The sequence below is a fragment of the Pseudophryne corroboree genome, chromosome 2, assembly GCF_028390025.1.
Source record: "Pseudophryne corroboree isolate aPseCor3 chromosome 2, aPseCor3.hap2, whole genome shotgun sequence".
NCBI lineage: Eukaryota > Metazoa > Chordata > Amphibia > Anura > Myobatrachidae > Pseudophryne > Pseudophryne corroboree.
Window position 1 is genome coordinate 335,582,495 of NC_086445.1, and position 22,459 is coordinate 335,604,953.

Below are 22,459 nucleotides of genomic sequence, written 5' to 3' on the forward strand. Positions count from 1 at the left end.
ACACAAAACTATCACATTACATTTAAGATACATGAGTGTGCATAATTCATGGGAGTCATTTGACTGCAGAGAGTTCCATTTGCAGAATGCTTTATTTGTGAAGACATCTTGTAAATATTATTTGATTCAGAGATACAGATGTGTCCTTATACAGCTTTGCCTGGCATGCGCTTGCATTGCAGGCAAAGATTCCCGGTACACCATGGTGCTTGCAGGTGCGTGCATGTGCACACACCCATGAATGTATACAGATAATTGGTGTGCATATGCAGGCAGTGGGAGTAAGATGCTGCGCTAGCCCACTTATGGAGGGTGACTCTGCCGCAGGTATGCTCCTGCTACCCGAGGTTTAGCGTGGCTTCCTCTGAACCTTTCACAGGTACACACGTGAATTTTAGCAGACAAAAGGATGGTAATGCCATGCCATGCAGTCCTTTTCAGCAAAGATGTGTGAGCACACATCTGTATGTTCATATTTTGAAGACATTCCTTGTAGTATGTTTAGCTATGTGTATGTCAATTTTGTTATGCTAATTTTTATACTGAAGGAAATTGTTAGAAACTATATAAGGTACTAGTTTTTAAGAGAGGATAAATATAATATAATAAACCATTGTCACATAATATCTGGTTATGCTTTTACAGCAGCAGGACATATACACAGTGTTGGACTGGGGCTCAACAAGCCCTCCAGGGAATGCAGTGGTAGGGACCCATGCTTAGGGTTGTGGCCAGTCTTCAGAGGGTGGTGGGCCACCAACAGAGGCTTGACTAACCATTAGAGAGTCCATGGTCTGGGCCTCTTGATAAATAAATATAAATGCAGTCTAATGTAACATATGTACTGTACTGTATCATTATGTTAAATTTAAGTGCACTGTCTGCATCCAGATCCCTAGAGGAAGGGGTGGGCAAGGCATCAGGCAGTGGGGCCAACTGGGCGTTTCCCCTAAAACCCTGTGGGCCAGTTCAACCCTGGACACATATTTCTCAATTACTTACAAAGTCCCACAATAATGAAAACAACTTTAGAAACCACCCTTTTAGTTAAAAATGACTTGATTAATCTGTATTATAGAATTTATAATGTTATTTATTGAAATGCCTTGTAAGACATTTTTAGGATTTACACCATTAAGACATTTATGTGCACCATATTTATACTGAGAGCTTTAACAAATGTAATTTCTATATATAAATAACATATATATATATTTTATTTTATTTATGTTTTTGGTATGAATTATCCAGGAAAGCACCACTTAACATATTTAACACACATATTTCAGATTTCTTCTTATTGGAAGAATGCACACGAATTGCCTTCAGATATTTAAGATTTCTGCATTTTTGTTCTCTGTGTACATCACTTGATTATTGCTGTTTTTTCTGGCACATACAATCTGTCAAAACAGTGGGAAACAATTGCTAGAAGCACTGACCCAAATAGAAATGATTGTGAATTTCTGATCCTTTTGACCAGTCAATCAGCAATGTATAGTACCGGCAAAAAGATAAAGAAATAATGTTTCACCCTGTTAGTCCTTAAAAAAGATATTGCCTTACAAAACAACATGCTACCAGTGGAATATTGTTCAAGTAACAGGTGTCTCTAGAAAAATAATTTATATGTAATTAAATCACATATATAAGTATTTTAATACTTTTAGCAATTCTTTTCATTATGAATGCCTTAATAGCATGAATGTGGAAATGTAAAAGTACAGTGCAGAGAAAAGCTTTCAATGAATGCATAAAAATGGTGAAGGACAAAAGATAAAAGTGACACACTATTAAACTTATACCAAATACTGTAGATAAACATGAGTGAACTTCTAGCACTCTGTTCAATAATTTTTTTTTAGTTATTTGGCCGATATTTTTATTTTTCTCAGAACAGTTGCTGATTATGTTGATTTTTTCATGATACAGTATGCTTAATGTGATTTCAGAAAGAAATCAGCACATCCATAAACAGTCTATGGCACTGTTCACAGAGGCAGCAATCATCCACACTTCATCACAAACCATTGCAGTACACTGCAGGATTAAATTTATCATTCATCCTCAGATATTATGTTTTAGAAAGCTATTTTTGTGTGTAAAGAGAAACAATATGTGCTTTGTTGTGGTGAAAACTATTTAATAGTAAGGAGACACCATTCATATTTTGCCTTACATATATATCATCTATCTATCTTTCTATTATTAAGGCAATAATGAATGCCCAAACAGATTATTTTCAGAGTAATATAAAAGTTTACTGAAGTCAAAATTGGAGTTAAAAGGGAATAACATTTTAGTCAATAATTGACATTCTAAATGCTTGTCACAGCATGGCATTCCTGAACTTCAATCCAAAGCATCTGAATTGAACATTACTTCAGCCACGCTATTTATTCTATAATAGTGCTATCAATTACATATTCAAAATAGTTATATTTATAATGTCTGTTTAAAAGGGGATGGTATTGGGATCCAGGCACTCGGGATGCCGGCAATCAGAATATAGACAGCAGTATATCCATAACATACTTGTATGTTATGGATTCAAAGTGATGTATAGCCTACAGAGTGACAGTACTTGCATGTTATGGATACACAGTGGGGTATGGTCTTCGTTGTCACAGTACTGTACTTGTATGTTATGGTAATGTTACACAGTGATGTACATCTTGCGAAGTCACAGCACTTGTAAGTTATTAATACACAGTGGGGTATGGTTTGCACTGTCATAGTACTTGTATGTTTTGGAAACACTATGGGGTATAGCCTTCAGAGTCACAGTACTTGTATGTTATGGATACACAGTGGGGTACAGCACAGCAAAACACTTTTAAGTTTTTTTTAACTCTTTTATCTTTACTGGATTTAATTTTTTTCGCTTTTCCTTACTTTTTTAAACTCTATACTGGAGCAGATGGGCAGTGGACAGTTGTGATGTCAGCGCTAAAATGGATGGACACTGAACAGGTGCATTAGCAGCACTAGAGTGGATGGACATTGGACAGGTGCATTGGCAGCACTGGAGTGGGTGGGCAATAGACAGTCACTGCTGGATTGACATAGCACAGCAACTTAATCGACACAGCACAATTATGTTAGAAGGATACAGTACAGCCACTTGTATGGAGCATGGACACAGCACAGCCTCTTGTATGAAGGCCACAGTCTCTGAAAACTCACAGCCTCTTGTATGGATACAGTAGAGCCACTTGTATGGAGTCCGGAGTATCTGGACACAGCACAAACACTTGAACCAGCAGAGTACTTCATAGCGCACAGCACCGTGCCTGAAAACACAGTGAAATGGCGTGGAGTCACTGCCGTGGGTCCCTTATATAGAATGAAAAACCAGTGAGTATCCAACCCTGGAAGTATGATGTTTTGCCTCTATCTTGAATCCGAGTCTGGCAGGAATACCTGAGCCCTGGTTCAGGTAGACTCGGATCCCGGAAGTTTGGTGGTATTAAGATTTTCTAATATCTGATCCACTCAGTTCTAATACATATATATTTATATACACTATGTATACACACACACACACACACATATACACAGAAAGAAAGTAAGAGAGAGACAGAGGGTCCCCGAGGTCTGTCTGACATGCTATTTCTTCCCCAAATTAACCTTCCATTCTGACCTTTGCCCTCTCCTTATTTATTATGGTGGGCACTGTGTATATTGCTACACCACCCCACTCCTAGTTAGTAAATATGACCGCATTTCAACCAATGAGCCAAACCCCAAATGCCCTCTTTGTGCTCTCAATCTCCCAAGCAGAGGTACTGTTAATTTTTGCTGTGCTTATGCTTACACACTAATCATACAAATTGTGTTTTGCCGATATAATAAACCAGTAATCTAGAAATATGAAATAAAATAGATATAGAAATGCAGCTTGAAAAAAGACAATATATTTAATAATGAATTAAAACAATTCAAATTGATAAATAATAAAAAGCACCAGAGGAAGGTGTGGGCTCCTTACAAAGAAATACATTGAGCCTGTATTGTACTTTTACTGACACCCCTAACTTATTCTGGACCAGCTATACTTGGTGGATGAATGTACCAATGAGTTCTGTCATCAAACAGACATCTTTTTGGTGGACTTCTTGCTAAAACAAGGCTTGCACAGACCAGCCCCCCTAACTACTTGTTAACTGAAATCCACTTGCTGAATATTATTATTATTATTTATGAACAGTTTCTTATAAAATGCAGCATATTCTGTTGTGCATTACAATTCAAATCAACAGTGATAAAATCAAACAAAACAAAAAGAAACAACAGTAATAAAACAATACTGGGTAATAACAGACAAAGAGGTAGGTAGGCCCTGCTCGCAAGCTTACAATCTATAGTGAAATAGGCTTTGATACACAAGGACAGGAGTTATCTATTGCATGGCAAAGTGAAGAAAGATATGTGAGGATATGACTGGACTGTACAGTGGGGATGTAATTGGATGGGAAAGTTTATGAAAGTTATGTGGGTGGTTCTGGAATTTGATAAGCTTGAATAATAAGGTGAGTTTTCAGGAAATGCTTGTAGGTCTGGAGACTATATGAGAGTCTTATTGTGTGTGGAAAGGCATTCTGCAGAGTGGGTGCAGCCCAAACAAGGTCCAGCAATCATGAATGGTAGCTATTGCACAGATATTTGTTGATTTTTTGAATTCAAACACTTCTAATTTGGTTTTCACTCATTCTTATCACATTCACTGAATGAACTTCCTGGATCTGACCTTAGAGGCCATAGATGGAAGCATATGTACTAAGAACTATATTAAAGATTTTGGTACAAATACCTATCTACACTACTCCAGTGCCCACTACCTGCCCTGGAAGAAAAATATCCCCAGGGGACAACTAATGCGCCTTAGGCGTAATTGCTCCAATTTAAAATCCTTTGAGACTCAGGCCACAGATATGATAAAATCATTTGAACAGAGAGGTTATCCGGGTTCTTTGACACAAAAAGTATTAGAAGAAGTTAGAGATATGGATCGGACCAATCTATTGTCTCAAAAGAAAAAAGAGGTAGAACCATTCCAGGAGACTAGAAATAATAGACATTTGGCATTTATTACTACATGTAATGACAAATACTCTGAGATAAAACATATAATTAGGAAAAATTATAATATACTGAAACAAGATTACCTGTTAGCAACATCACTTCCACCAAACCCAATGTTTGTGTTTCAAAAGAACAAATCTCTTGAGAATACACTGGCACCAAGCTTCCTAAAACCCGTATCTGCACCTACAGTGGAGAAAAGCACTTGGCTCCAGCCTAAAACAAAAGGTTTTTATAAATGCGGAGCTACCAGATGTATCACCTGTAAATATATAGAGAATAGAACATTATCCATTAGAACAGATGGAGGGATGGAATCATATGAAATCAAGAGTTTCATTAATTGTAATTCTATGTATGTCATATATATTCTTTTCTGCGACTGCGGCCTCAAGTATGTGGTACGCACAACCAGGAAATTAAAAATAAGATTCTTAGAGCATCGCAGAAATATAATTAAGAAACTTTCATCACATAGTGTTTCACAACACTTCCATGACTGCCATGGCAGTAACCCCCAAAGCCTTATACTTATTGGTGTGGAACATATTCTACTAACCAACAGAGGGGTGACCGCTACAAGAGGCTATGCAAACAGGAGGCTTATTGGATGTTCAAGATGGGTTCCATCTACCCGGGTGGTTAGAACGAGTCTGTGGAGTTGAATAATATCCTTTAATAGAAGAAGTAGAGATGTAGACCCACTATCGCACATCAAGTCCACACTCGCACATCAAGATATATAAGTGTCCCCTTACTCCTTATTTGGACTCTTCTATATGTATAGAGTTATATTCTTACAACCAACTGTAGGATAATCAATGTTGCGAGGATATGCAAAGACTAATCCTCCCAATAATTGCTTCCAACTATTTAATAGGAGGATAAGGACTATTCAGGTAATTAAAATAAAATGTTTTTCCCCTCAACAAAGATTGTGTCTATATACATCTATCTATTTATTGAGCTTGATTCATCTGTATGGTATGACCTAATAGATCTACAAGGCACACAATACGAGTAGTGTCACTATACTTTATAATCTATGTCTATAGTAATGGGATTATAACTATATTCTCTCTTTCTCTATCATATACTTTCGACACGTTCATCCCCATTAATTATTTTGTATTAGTAAATATAGTAGGTATCTACATTGAAAAGAATATTAAATTTACAAATAGAAACAATGATTTAAACAGATATCATCAGAGTTCTTAATCACATAGTTTTGGTTGCTGTGACAACCACGCTGTTTACAAAAGCAGAGATAAGTGTTATTACTTTTTATGGATGAAGGACCAGATGAGTTGGATTACAGCACTATATATTTTCTGATATCTCTCTTTCCCTATAATATCATATACATATCTCTTTAGGCCGATTGATTATATAATTATGTCTGGGATGCAGATTGCGTGACCGAAAATATGGTCACATAATCGGCTTCCCAGTGGCATATATTGTTTATGTATCATCTGTATAGATGGGATTTTGGAATAGCGAAATGGTCTGAAAAAATATATACAGACCTTTATATTATTATCATTAATCTTGAGGCTATGCAAGTCCTTTGAATGTATGTTATGTTTGGATGCAGGTCCCGTGGCCATAATGCGGTCACGTGATTGGCATCCCGGTTATGCGTATCCTCATGTTAAAAACCAAATTTTGGTGTATTTACTTTGTGAGAGTCATGTGACCGGAGAGATAGTCAGGTGATCGGTTACTCAGCGATGTACGCTGCCGATCTAATAATACTGGCCTGTGAAATGAGTTCTGGATGGATCATGTGGCCGGGAGTGTGGTCATGTGACCGGAGTCCTGATCAGGTGATCAAGGGGCAGAGATTAACTTAACCAGCTGACCCGTATCTCACCCATAAGAGAAGTACTAGGTCTTGTTTCCATGACAACGGGAACATAACAATTGTTACAATTAGCTGAAACTGTCCAGCAAGCAATACTGTCTATCTATAATACTGATAAAAAAACAAATTAAGAGGTACTTTACTATAATAAAAAGTGGATTTTACATATATATTATAATTATATTATCTAAATCGGTCCATCTACTATATTCTTTTAATTGTTTTTAGATGTCTATAATAAGATTGTAGTAGAATTGCTAATCATGTCACCAGGTGCTAATTAGACCCTTTATTGGAAAAGGTATATAAAGCCCAGTGTTACAAGCAATCTACACCTTTGATAAAGCTGCCATTTGGAGTGCAGTGAAACTGGTCAGGTGCCTGTGTTACCAAGCTACAAGTGCGCTGGAGAAAGGAACCGAACCAACCCCTGGACATCACTATCCATCGAATCTTAAGAGGAGCCCAGTAACAATTTGGATTAGGAGGCTTCAGACCGTACTGCATGAGGAGCCCATCATTAACGGACATTTGAAGCAAATCAACCTCTAACGGTCAAAATCACAGTACTCCTCCACTGGACTCCCACCCAAGCTGGGTAACTATTGCATTGGACTTTATCATTTGCTGCAGGGGTGCTAATAGGAACGGACTATTCCAGCATAAATCCTTTGCTGGAGATGCATATGAATGGTAACAATTGATCAATTCACTGCATGAATTTGCAATTTTTATTTAATGTGACATGAATGTTTTTTTACAAAGTGTTATTAATTGTGTCATTAATTGTTTTATTAGAGATATTTATTTGCTCTCTCATATTGTACTATACAAATTTACTATTTAGTGCAGTCTTCTTTTTTCTGTTGGTTCTAAATTATGGGAGTGACTTCCCCTGTGTTTAAGACAGCTGCTTAGCAGAGCACCTCACGTCGACAGCGCCCGAATATACCTAGGTATACTACTCTGAGTAAGATACTGTATGATCATATATTGGATATGTTTTTTAATACTTGTATCAAGTTTTAGAGAATGTGGGGAACAAAGGATAGTTTAGAGTCTATGATGACACTAGATGGAGATCTTGTTGGGTAGGATTGTTTGTCGAGTTCTCAACAGCGATAGAGATATCAGGCTGGTAACTACTGTTGGCCAGTGGAAATTTTATTCTATGTTGGAAATATTAAGTTTGAGGTGGCATGATGACATCAAAAAGGAAATGACAGGCATTCAGTAACATGGCCCAATACAGATTGTGACAACTCTGGGGAGGATAGGTAGATTTGAGTATCTTCTGTGTCCATATGATACTTAAATCCAAAAGAGCTGATTAGTTTGACAAGAGATGTGGTATAGATTGAGAAAAGCAGAGGACCTAGGAGTAAGCCTTGCAGTACTCCAACTGAAAGAGGTACTGAAGAGGAGGAGGTGGAGTGGTAGATACCAAAGAAGAGGTGGATTCAGTGGATTCAGAGGACACTGAAAAAGTGATTAGTTAGTATGAGATTCAAGAAAAGTCTGTGTCCTGAAGACCTAGGGATTGTAATATTTGTATGAGAAGAGAGTGGTCAAGAGGGTCAAAAGCAGCAGAGAGATCCAGAAGAATAAGAAGAGAGTAGTAGCTTTTGGACATAGCAATGACCTGATAATTTACTACTTTAGTTAATGCTATCTCTGTGAAATGTTGGGAACGAAAGCCTGATTGAAGTCGGTCCAATAAGTTGTGTGAGTAAAAAAAGTGTGTGAGGTGAGTTTTGTGAATTTCCATTATTTCAAATAACCCTTTAAATACCAGCATTAATATATACTGCGGACGCAAAGGTGCATCTTTTTACCATATACGATAATAGTGCACTGAACTTCGCAGCACTATGTCCCTTGAGAGAAAGCAAGTAGTCACACATATGGTATACTGAGGTACAACGCTCAGAGATATATATATGTATATGACAGTAAAAGTTATGCATACAAAATAACATATGTACAGTATATCATTCAGTATAACATGTATAAGCCTAGGTAAGTTGTACAGAATTACAGTTACATAAGAAGCAGTTACAGCCAGCATACATTACCCTATCCCATAGAACAATCCTCTGTAGATAGAATCAGCATATCTCCACAGCAACTAACTATGCCTTAGAAACTGCATATATCAAACAGTGGGAGTTAACTGGTTTTTGGTTTCGGTCTCCTTCCATTGGCCCAGGAGATGGAGGTTTATCATTCATTGTGTGTTTTTGGTCAGTTCATATGTAAGCAATGTCCAGTTTGAATACGCAGATACAGGGGTTAATAGAATGTGACTTTATATTTGTACATTTGGTCATAACTAATCGTTGCAATGTGCTACAATTTACCCATAGCTATCGAATTAATCCACACATTTTCCTGACCATTTTGACACTAAGCATGATATAATAAATTTGTTCCATCCCAATACTACATATATATCTTGTTTTACACTCTATTATATAAATACAATATAATAAAAGTCTGGTGCTGGACATGTTTTGTCTATGTGTAATTTATGTGTTGTATGAAATATGTGTCTGTGTGCGTCTTTATGGCATTTCTCAGTGATTGCACCTTTTATCATATATACACCCACCACGCTGCAACATGCATGCCGTGCGACTCTATGCATGATGTATGGTAAAGAAACATGGTGCATCCATATACGCCAATTGTGTCCTTACATCACCACCGAGAAGTGCCACTCTGTGTGTGGTTTGTATTGTCTTCTTTTTCCGACTTCGACAGTCCACCCTTTGATAGTCAAAAAAACTATCATGACTGTCACACTAAACATGATTAAAATATTTCAAACAATAATTGGTGACCTAGACACACGCATGTATCCATTTTGCAAATCAGACATTGACTCTAGTTGGGGAAGGCAGGGAAGAGGATGGGACATCCTCTATATGCACTCGGCAGTCGTGAGACCACTGGTTGGATGTGGGACGACATTCAACCTATAGAGTATGCTAGGACAGTGCTATAGCCTATGATGTGTGATCTGAATGATCATTGCATACATACATGTACCTACGTCTTTGTACACTGACGTTCGGATTTTATAAAAGTTTTGCTGGTTAGAGGGAGAAAGCACAAACAAGTCGTGAAAGAGACATATAAAATTTTTATGGTATATATTCTTATCACCCCCTGAACATTGTTTCCATTTCTGGATCGTATCATTGAACAAGGGTTATTATTTCAGGTAGTATCCTTCCTAGATAACATACTCTGGCTTTAAACAAAGTGATAGGCTGATCCTGGGATCCTATAAAGACATCACTCCTTTCTCCAGAACCAGTTCCTGTCCCACACTCGACTCCTCAGGAAACCTCACAAAAAATAGAATGTCCTGAAAAAAAATGTTTGTCAATGGAAAAAAAAGATAGAACAAAACAAACCTTGCTTATAGCAAATCCATTACAATGACTGGTCTTTTTGTAATCCTTTAGTACACTCAGGTAGTGTTCAACAGTGCCGCCTCTCAGTTTTCATGGAACAGATTCTCAAGTGATATTTCTGCGATTTCACTCCCTTTACTAGTTCCTTCCGGAATAACAACTTTCTTGCAATGGGAATCGTGGACTCAAGTCTCTCTCTCGGCTACTTTCACTGAAATTGTGCTGTCAACAAAACTTGGTACGGTACTTCCCACCTATTAGGCAACCTGAGCGTAAGAATAATCACACAGTCTCTTGTTTCACAATCAAGACAGTTAGTAGTTGGCATATCAGGAATCAACAGTTTCAAGTTCTTTTGCTAAGTTCTCAAATGCTGGCTCATCTTGAGGTACTGTACTGTCACCTCATTGGTGTATTTAAGATCATGGTGTAGAACAATAATGACATGAGGATGTCTTCCAAAAAAAAATCTTTTTTCAAAGAGCGTGATTCGTTAAGTGGGGATCTGGGAGTGGTTCTGATGCTACATAACACTAGTGGCAATGTCTATGACCACAATAGTCCAGTTTCAGCTATTACTTTGTTTCTAATCCTAGGGATACCATATCTACACACAAATTCCTGCACAATTGTCTTTGCGGTAAACACAGAAGTATTTGTAGCAGCAGGGAATGCTCTACCCAGTTTGAGAAAACATCAGTGCACATCAATACATAGTTCAAATTCCTACAGGGTGTTAACTGTACGAAGTCGATTTGTATTACCTGAAAAGGTCCATCTGCAGGAGGAATATGGATTGGCTCTGTTGGTACCACCTTACCAAATGTTCTTCCTCATGCAATTAAGACAGGACATTGCTTTCCTGCTTGCCTGAGAAGAGAACCCTGGTACATGCCAGTAAGCTCTTACCAATTTGCACATACCTTCCTTACCCTAGGTGAGTCAGACCATGTGCCACCTCAGCTAGGCTTGGGAGATACACCCTGGGGGCTACTGGTTTACCTTGCCCATCTCTCCAGAGTCCTGAGGACTCCGGACCATACCCCTTCAACTTCCAGACCTCCTTTTCCTGCAGGGAACACAAATTTGCATCTTAATTTAATTGGTATGTTTGCAATGCAGAGTACCATGAGCATCACTCCAAAAACATCTCTAGAGTTGGTATATATATTGGCTGACGTATCTTCTGCCAACTTGCATGCCTTGGTCACAACAGAATAACCTGTGCATAAATCTGTCTGTCTGGGGTTACTACCGTCAGTCTAGATAAAACAAAAATCAGGTCTGTGTTCACTAACGGGCTGTCACTTATGTCTGGTCTCGTAGTAAAAGTCTGATTCAGATATTCCATACAATCATGTGAATCAGTGTCCATACAAAATTTTCCTTCACCAGTATTCTCATGCTCCACCCTTTGTGCATTACAAGGCAAATGCAGTAATATACTGGTGTCGTCAGTGACAGCTCCCACTTGCTGATGAGACATACCAGGTTCGGGCAGAATTTTGAAGGACTGATACGGCATGTGATGCATGAACTATCAAATCATGTACCAGTACTACATCCTAAGTATTTGATCCTTGTCCTACACAACTGCAGTTTATCCCTTGAGACCTTGTATCCTGTCTGGAAGAGATGAAACACAATTTTTTTTAGTATCAGCCAGTGAAAACACAAATGTATCAGTGTACAGTAATGAAGTATCAATACTGATCTCTTATCAGGCTGAAAGGATAGTAAGCAGCTATGCAAGGCCTGGGAGAAAATACTCAGACTGTCAAAGAAACCTTGGGAGAGTCGGGTCCATGTATTGTACCCCCTTTGTGAACGCAAAGATGAAGAAGAAACAGTGAAGAAAACAGAATATAGATTGGTGACAGTAAAGTTTGTAGAGGTGGAGAGGATTTTATTAAAATGACAGCTGGATTGGGCACTACAGGGAATTGATTCTTAACTATTTGGTCTATTCCCCCTTAAATCTTGTGCTTGCTGTGTCATTACTGGGACTACCTCAGCCATCAATACTGTGTCCTGTCCATCCTAAATTCATAGGGAACCCGGTATCTGCGAGATAATTTCCTCTAACTGTGATGGACATAAATCTAGAATAGTGGAATGCAACATGAGTCTTTGAGCAGTATCTAAATTACCTTGTACTGCCTGAGCGGGAGTACAATATATGTATTTCACATTTCAATTTACACAACAAAATCTCTGTCGATTAAGTTAGCCAGTGGCCAGTGCTGCTAGGAGAAAAGAAAAGGGTTTAGCATCACAGTGGCCCAATCGTAACTTCTGCAGGTTTTGTCAAAGGGTAATGTTGCACTTCTCTCATTATTCCCAATTGCCGAATTTGTGTTTACCTGTGTTCTTTTACTAACAGAGAGTTTGCTAGTGCTACAAAATAAAGCTTCTAGGTCATGCAAAGTTTTCATATAATCCTTCTCATCCCATATTAAGGGTCTGTACATGGTCCAACAAACATATACCGAGCTTATCTAGGCAAGAGCATTCCTAGCTGCCCTCATCTCAATGACCTATTTCCTAGAAATGAATACTTCTAATGTGATAGTTAAAAAGAAGTAACCTGGGGGTTACCCCTTCTCTGTCCGCTTTCGTACTGGGAAATACTAATGTGCGGACAGGATATTTTGCATTTGGGTCATTACTTTCCTGATTTCTATTTTTGGGTCTTACTATCTATGTACTTGAATGGTACCATACTTACCAGTTCCACTGGTCTCAGCCACTTCCCCTGCAGGCTACAGCTCCTATTACTCCTTTGAGTGCATGAGAAATGGCCAAAACCAGAGTCGGGTCACATCTCCTCCTTAATAAAACTTTTAACATTCATTAGTACATATTATAGGTTACATTTCTTTTTATATATTTTTTTTTTATTTTCTATAGCTTATATACTGGCTGTAACTGCTTCCACATTCACATATGGCAGTGGTGGTGTACTTGATTTCCCTTTTTTACTTATTTCTCCCCATTGTTGCTACAAGTTCAAACAGCTATTATATTTTTGTTCTTATCTTATATGACTTTTTCAAACATATTTGTTTTCATACTACCTGCAATACCTCAGGATCAAAACCACCATTCACTGGAAATTGGCATTCACTCAGTCATTGTCATTTTTACCCAATCATTACAAAAAGCCTCCATGTAAGCAACCATACTTCTTACACATAACATAACCAGCGGACCCTTTTGGCTCCTGTCCTCAGCCTGAACCATGACTACTGAATTCCTCTCGCGTGCACACTTAGAACCCAATGTGGAGTTTTTAAATACAAGCACTAAGTGGCAAATGCAAGACGACTGTGAAAAGTCCTCTAAGCACTTTTCACCCCCTTTCTCCTCTGGACAGTACCATGGTCCACTTCTGTAGTGATTTTCCCGCATACCCAGTGAGGACCCTACCAGACCCCTCAGCACGGAAGTATGAAGCATTAACAGCAATAAATTAATACCCCGCCTTTTTCAGTGGAGGTTAAAAGCCTGATCTTTTTGGTTTCTTTCCACAGGAATTCCACTTGGGAAACATCACCAAGCCTTCCTATGGAGTTCCACCAGGAATATTTCCTGAGAGAGTCAGCGAAAATCCCTTCTCTTTACACAAATCACGTCTGCACATGCTAACACAATGCGTATGATGCCGCAATTGCATGAAATTATGCAAATGGTATCACGTTGCGCCACATATCACATACACACACATGCGGTCCAATCGCACGGCTTATAGATACTTGTTATCTAAATGCCCTACGATCATGGGAGTCGAATTCACTAGCTGTGCACCACACCCGGAGTGTAACACCAGAAATCACGCTCCTCCGCATGTTTTACCTTCAAAAACACACACACTGTGTGCCTCAATACCAATAAATATGTGAGGTCGCTAACCTCCACGACACCAAGCCTCTGCTTACTCAGTGCCTCACCGACAGGATCCTGCTTTCCGGGGTTCAATCCACTCACACTTACTTTCAACCCACACAAATTCACAATATTTTCTGTACATAAAAATAATCATTTTATCAGAGATTGATAACATCCCACTAGAGGTATTACACTTCAATTCAGTATGGCTATTGACTATAATTTAAATACTATGATTCAGATTGGATAGCTATCTTGCAGAACATACACTGATAGAAATATACATACACTTATATAATAATAATAATAATAATATAAAAAATACACATATATATATATATATATACACACACACACATTAATTTATTTCACTCTATGAAACCCTCATACAGCATATATATTTATACACATATACTGAATGTAGCTTCCACAGCAGCCTAATTTGCATCTCAACAGATGTCCACATACTGTACTCTTGTTCCAGAGTTGTTGTACAAGTTCATTAGCATTTCAATTATCTAGGTCTTGTAACAAGCAAAGGGTCTCATTATCTCCAGTTCTAAGACAAATCATTAGTATTAATCTCACTATTAATCTCACTAGGCCTAATTGAACCACTATTTCTAATTGACTATGGCATGGGTTAGTTAAATTCATTGGTAGCTTTTAAATGGGGATGGACTTGTACATATATATTGTTTACTTGTGACAAAGGTTACAGATTGTTAACAATGGCTTTTGTGGGACTTCCGGTTCCGGCATGAAGGAGTGAGCAGCAGCTCCCGTGCGCTCCTCCATGCCGCCAGCCTCCCCGCTCGCTTTATCCGCTCACAGCGCCAAACTATAACCCCCGATGACTGCAGCAAGCTCCGGACACTCTCCCGCATTACCCCCCACCGCTATGGAGAAATTTCTGGGCCCGCTGGTGCCGTCCAAGCTACCGCCGCCGGCGCTCCCTCCCAGGCAGGAGAAGCGCTGTGTTGAGCAGAATGTTCCAACCTGCACAGACTCTAGCCCTGAGAAGCCAGCAGAAAAGAAGGCAATTCTTGCCGCTACGGGGGATTCTAAGGTGCGTCCTGATACTGGTACAGTGACTTCTTCCTCTCCCACCTACGCAGACATTGTAGCTGCAATCCATGACACGATGGCGCCACTGCTGCAGAAAGCAGTCAGCGACATCACAGCACAGATTCAGCAGCTTACACATCGAGTTACTGACACTGAGACATGTTTAGGAACCACAATGGATGATGTTTCTGGTTTACAGAAAGCTGTTACGTATCTGGAAAGGGATAACAAGCGCCTTCTAGAGAAAATTGATAATATTGAAAACCGTTCACGGAGGTGTAACCTCCTTATAGTAGGCTTGCCGGAATCAATAACGGGCCCGGGGCTAGAAAATTTTGTGCGCATTACTCTTCCAAAACTTCTTCATATTGAGGCTGAGTGTGCCGATTTAATTATAGAAAGAGTTCACAGAATGGGAGACCTGTCGCGTGCTCATAATAATAAACCGCGTGTAGTCATCTTTAAGACTTTGAACTTTCTACACAAATCTGCTATATGGAGAGCCTATCGTAAAACAGGTTGTCTTAAATGGGAGGGAGCTACGCTTCGCATTTTTCAGGATTATTCCGTGGAACTTTCCCGCCTCCGCAAATCTTTCTCCCCTATCTGTGCCCTATTGATACAGAAGAAATGCAAATTTGCGTTGTTGTATCCCGCCCGTTTGAGAGTGTTTCAAGGATCCTCTTTCTTGGATTTCACCAATCCACAGGATACCGAAGCATACTTTAAGGAGGTCTCTGCCTCTTGTACGGATGACATTGCTGATACTGTCGAAGACTGACCCTCCTGCTGTACTGCGGATCTTCTCATTTCATGGTTATGTCATTCTGATTAGACCTGTGATGCTTTATTTTATTTTGTATTCAATCTTGCTGGCAACGGATGAACAGCCCTGCCATTGGTCTAAATAATTAACGTTAGTTGTTAAATAATATCTGTGTTCACCTGAAGTCTAATTTTTCTTATGGGTTATTCTGATGCTTGCATCAGTCCATATTGATATGCTGTTTAAATTGATATTGCTCTTTCTTTCTTGTATATTGTCTGGGTTCCCCTATGTCTTTGTTTTCTTTCCTTGTGTTTTTTCCTCCCCTCCTCCTTCCCTGTCCCTTGTTCGTAGAGTTGTTAGCAGCTTTTATATTGCCCCGCTACCAGCCTTTGTAACTTATTTGTATACAGCAAAGTATGTCTTCTATTAAGATAGGCACTTTGAATGTGGGAGGAATTAACACTCCGGCAAAAAGACGTAAAATATTGATGTATCTTAACAAACAATCTATTGATATAGCTTGCTTACAGGAGACGCACCTGGTTTTACATGAGACGAAAAAACTGCAGATGTTGAAATGGGTAGTCCTGGGTGCAGCTTCTCTTAATTCAAAGTCATGTGGTGTAGCCATTCTGGCGAAAAAATCTTTATCGGTTGAAGTGTTATCTACTACGGTAGACCTTGATGGCAGGTATGTCCTCATAGAATGTCAATTAGGAGATAAGAAATATTTTATCTGTAGTGTTTATGCACCTAATGCATATAAGAAATCTTTTTTTATTTCCCTCCTAACTATGCTATACAAATGTGATCTATCCTCCCTAATTATGTGTGGAGACCTGAATTTTGTTTCTTCTCCATATTTAGATAAGTCCCATTTTATTAAAACTTCTAGACCCTTACCCAAGATAGGTGTCCCATGGATAACTAAACGACTTAATCTTATTGATACATGGAGAGCATTAAATCCAATCGAGAAGGAATTTACATGTGTATCGATGGCCCATAATACCTGGTCTCGGATTGACTATATATTAATTGCTTCTGTGCTTTTTCCATATATACGTCAAGCAATTATAGAGCCGGTTTCTACATCAGACCATGGTTTGGTCTGGATAGAATTGGTTTACACGAAAGAACAATCTGGCCGACCTTTGTGGAACATTTCCATCACATTTGGGGAATTCAGAAGGCTTTAAAAATAAGATTTTGTCAGTTTGGGAAACATATAAAAGGACTAATGCAGTACATGAATCAGAAAACCCTTCTCTTTTCTGGCTCACTGCGAAAATCTGTTTTAAGAGGCGAGGTAATTTCTTATGAGTCTCACATTAAAAGACAACGTAATACCCTATATTTGGAGAGTCAACAAAACTTATCTCTGGCCTATCAAGCCTAGAAAATTAACCCTCCATCACGAACTAAAAACTCCTATTTAATAGCTAAAACTAGTTTTAATGATCTTTTACATTCCTCTGGTGAGAAGTATTATTTCAATGTTAGTTATAAGTTTCACCGCTTTGGGAACAAATCGGGGAAACTTCTTACCACTCTGTTAAAGGGATCTAGGAAATCAATGACTATCCACCCCCTAAGGTTAGCAGATGGCTCTTACACATCTTCAAATGCCCATATTTCTAAGGTTATGAGGGATTTTTATGCTAAACTATATTCTCCCCCTATTTCTCCTGTAGATGATACTTCTCCAAATCTGTCAACCTCCCATGAGCCCTATTCACAACAGTTCTGGGATAGCTTATCATTACCTCAGGTTCCTTCGGCCTATGTCTCCTCTTTAACCTCTCCTATTTCGATTACTGAAATCTCCAATACTATTAAACGACTTAAACCATGTAAAGCCCTGGCCCAGATGAGTATTCCAATGAATTTTATAAACTACTGGCCTCACAAATATGCCCTACTCTACAAGCCATTTATAATCGTATTATGACTGATGGGACTCTCCCTTTATATTTTACTGATGCTGTGATCAAGGTCTTACCAAAAGAGGGTAAAGATCTTTCCCTACCGGACTCATATAGACCGATATCACTGCTTAATGTTGATTTCAAAATTTTTACATCTATTTTAGCGCAAAGACTTAAAAATATTCTTCCTGTCCTGATCCACAAAGATCAAACTGGCTTTATTGCCGGTAGACACTCAGTGGTGAATCTCCGGAGAGTTCTATCAGTCATACAACATGAAAATATTAATTTATCCCCAGACCCACCTCATAGTTTGATTCTTACCTTAGATGCAGAAAAGGCCTTTGACCTTTTATTGTGGCCCCACCTGTACCATACATTGGAAAACTTCGGTTTCCCAGAGTCTTTTATTTCTATTATAAAAACCCTGTATTCCTCCCCTTCGTCTTATGTATCTTGCAATGGAGTAACGTCCCCTCCTTTCCTATTACAATGGGGAACGAGACAAGGGTGCCCCCTTTCCCCTCTCCTTTTTGACTTATCGATCGAACCGCTAGCTGTTGCCGTTCGTGAATCTAATCTTATTCAGGGGATAACAATAGGGTCGGAAACATTAAAAATTTCTTTATTCGCTGATGACATGCTTTTATTTGTAACTAATCCAGAACAATCATTACCAGCTTTAATTCATTTAATTTCTTCCTTTGGGTAAATTGCAGGTTATAAGATTAATATTACGAAATTGGAAATTTTATTATTAGGTAAAACCTCACCGACTACCTTTTAACGCCCTGATATTCCTCCTTTTAAAATATCCAAATCTCACTTTAAGTATCTAGGTATTAATATCTACCCTGACCTAGTTAACTTGTATAAGATTCATTTTTCTCAGGTTATAGGTAATATAGCTTTGAAATTAGAAGCATGGAAGGACCTTCCACTATCTCTACTTGGTAGAATAGAAGTTATTAAAAGTGTTCTGTTCCCCAAATTATTTTATTACATACAGATGCTTCCGATTTCTCTCACACATTTTGATATTCTCAAACTTGAAGCTCTGTTTTCAAAATTTATATGGCGTGGTAAACGTCCAAGGATTGCTAAATTGAAGCTGAAATCTGCTAAAAAAGATGGAGGTTTCGGTTTCCCGGACTTAAAGGCCTACTCCCTGGCAGTACATTTCCATTACATACTTGACTGGTTCCATAATACCTCACTTTATACTGACTTAGAGTTAGAACAAGCTATTTTTTAACCATACTCACCTGCTGCCTTAGTTCATTTACGCCCCTCTCAAATACCTCCAAAGATTAAGGACCACATTTTGTTTAAAGACACCTTTTTAGCTTGGACCACTATTAACAAAAAGTGTCATAGAAATCCTTATTTTTCTCAGTTTGTTCCCTTTTGGGGCAACCCAGTTTTTTTGCCCTCATTACAAAACACTGCTTTTTTACTGTGGAAATCTAAGGGTCTCGACTCGTTTAACAATGTTTTTGATCCTGGTGGCTCTATCTCTTTGTTTTCAGAATTGTGCCACAAATTTGACCTCCCTAAACATCACATGTTCATGTACTTCCAGGTGCATCACTTTGTATATTCTATCAGCTCCCCTTCTCATTCAACCATGCCTAGTGGCTTAAAAACACTTCCTAATATTATTGATACTCTGCTTAAGTCTGTTTGTTTACGCCCCTATAAAGTGCAGTCCTTATATGCTGTTATACTGACCTGCTCCCCCACTATTCAATGGTATAATTTGTTATTAAATTGGAAAAGTGATATTCCAGCCTTGACGGATGTCGCTGAACTTATTGACCCTTGCTTACGATCCCTTAAATATCTGGGTTCAGCATATCTACAAGAGGTGCATTTGAGAACGATTCACAGGGCGTATATTACCCCGCTACAACGTAAACATATGATACCTAGTGAAACAGGGAACTGTATTAAATGCGGATTTTCTTCGGCATCCTTTCTACATTGTATTTGGGAGTGCAGGAAAGTTAAATTCTTTTGGAATAAACTTTTAGCGTTCATTAACCAGTTGTTTTCCATAAATGTCCAACCAGATCCACTAGCATGCTTGTGTTTAAATTTTAAGAATTGGAACCTAAAACAGAGGATTTGTCCCTTGCTTAGTATTATACTCACACTTGGTAGAAAATGTATATTGATTCGATGGGTTCAACGTTCTGTTCCTTCTATTACTGAGGTTAAACAAAAGCTTTTGCAATTAATGTATTATGATTGGAGAACGCTGTTGACATTATATTCCTCATTTGGAATTGTTTCATTGAATCTCTAGAACCTTCTACAAAAGCTCATGTTTTAAAAATGATAGACTGTAAAGTGGTGACATATAACCTGTATGTACAGGATTATTGATTTAATTTAGTATCTTTAATGCCTATTTTGTATTTTTTAACTTACGGTGATATTTTGAGCTATCTCAAAGGCTAGCCTCCATTATGCCATTATTTTAGAGCCGCTAACACCCCACTCTCTCCCTTCCCTTACCTCCCCCTATGTGTGCTCCCCTTGTCTTTCTCTTATCTTTCTCTTATCTTTCCTTATCTATCTTTATTCAGTAATTAATACAGAGTCAGATTGTTCAAGGTTCATCAATAATTTTAATGGCCTTGTGACTGTTTTGTTATACAATTTATTGTGATACAAGCTCGTGAATTTTTCTGACATGTACTGTTACGGTTTCAGTTGTCATTCATAAAAGCCTAATTAATATATCTTTAAAAAAAAAACAATGGCTTTCAGGAACAGCTGAAATCAGCTGTTAGTTAGATGGGTAGGGAGTGACTTTAAGTTATGTGGGTTTTAAGACCAATGCAGATTTGTACAGTACAAACAACAGGTAATATTTGCTATTCATTACTGTACTTTGCACTAGACCTAAAATGGCCACTGCTCCTCCCCCCTCAAAGCCATGTGCTTGGACACAAAATGGTGTCCAAGCCATGCGGCCAGAACACAGACACTAGCTCTATCCTTTGTTACAAATAAATCCCAAATTATACAAGCACCGGAAGTCACTCTGATGGACAATTCCCACTGCATGGAAACAAAACTTCCACACACTTTTTCAGCGTGAATGAAGCTTTGTTACTTCAGGCTTGTGTTAGCACTATGTGAATAAGACACAGGATGGTAACCAAGCTATATCCGTACTATGCGAATTAGACGCATGCACCAACTTTTAAACGCTTTTTAAATTTACTTAACAGATAAACAATCCAATCTGAATCAAACACAATATGACTTATTGAACCTCATTAGCAACAATAAAGAGCACACTGTAACATTTCTAGTATTGTGCATTTTTGTCACACTCACAGGCAACAAAGAAATCTATTGTCCCATGATTCATATCAGCACCTTAGATAGCGCCAAAAATGGATGTGGTTCATTGGCATCAGATGTGCCAATCCTTAGTCGGTAGACCACAGCGTGTCTGTACTGCACATCATTAAGTACATGATATCCCTGATGTAGCCCCTAACTGTGAATTTCCATTATTTCAAATAACCCTTTTAATACCAGCATTTATACTGCAGATGCAAGGTGCATCTTTTTACCATATACGATAATTGTGCGCTGAATGTCGCAGAACTATGTCCCTTAAGAGAAAGCAAGTAGTCACACACATCTATACTGAGGTCTAACACTCAGAGATAAATATATATGTATTTGATATTAACAGTTATGCATACAAAATAACATGTGTACAGTATAACATGTATAAGCCTATGTAAGTGGTACAGAATTAGTTACATAAGAAGCAATTACAGCCAGCGTACATTACCCTATCCCATAGAACAGTCCTCTGTAGATAGAATCAGCATATCTTCCCCACAGCAACTAAATAACTATGCCTTAGAAACTGCATATATCAAACAGTGGGAGTTAACAGGTTGTTGGTTTCAGTCTCCTTCCATTGGCCCAGGAGAGGGAGGTTTCTCATTCATTGTGTGTTATTGGTCAGTTCATATGTAAGCAGTGTCCAGTTTGAAGACGCAGATACAGGGGTTAACCACTGGAATTCTGCCTACATGTTTTCTCAGGAAGTCCTTTGTTCTCATAGAATGTGACTTTTTATTTATACATTTTGTCATAACTAATCGTTGCAATGTGCTACAATTTACCCATAGCTATCGTATTAATCCACACATTTTCCTGACCATATTGACATTAAGCATGATATAATAAACTTGTTCCATCCCAATACTACATGTATATCTTGTTTTACACTCTATTATATAAATACAATATAAATACAAGTCTGGTGCTGGACATGTTTTGTCTATGTGTAATTTATGTGTTGTATGAAATATGTGTCTGTGTGCGTCTTTGTGGCATTTCTCAGTGATTGCGCCTTTTACCATATATACACCCACCATGCTGCAACATGCAC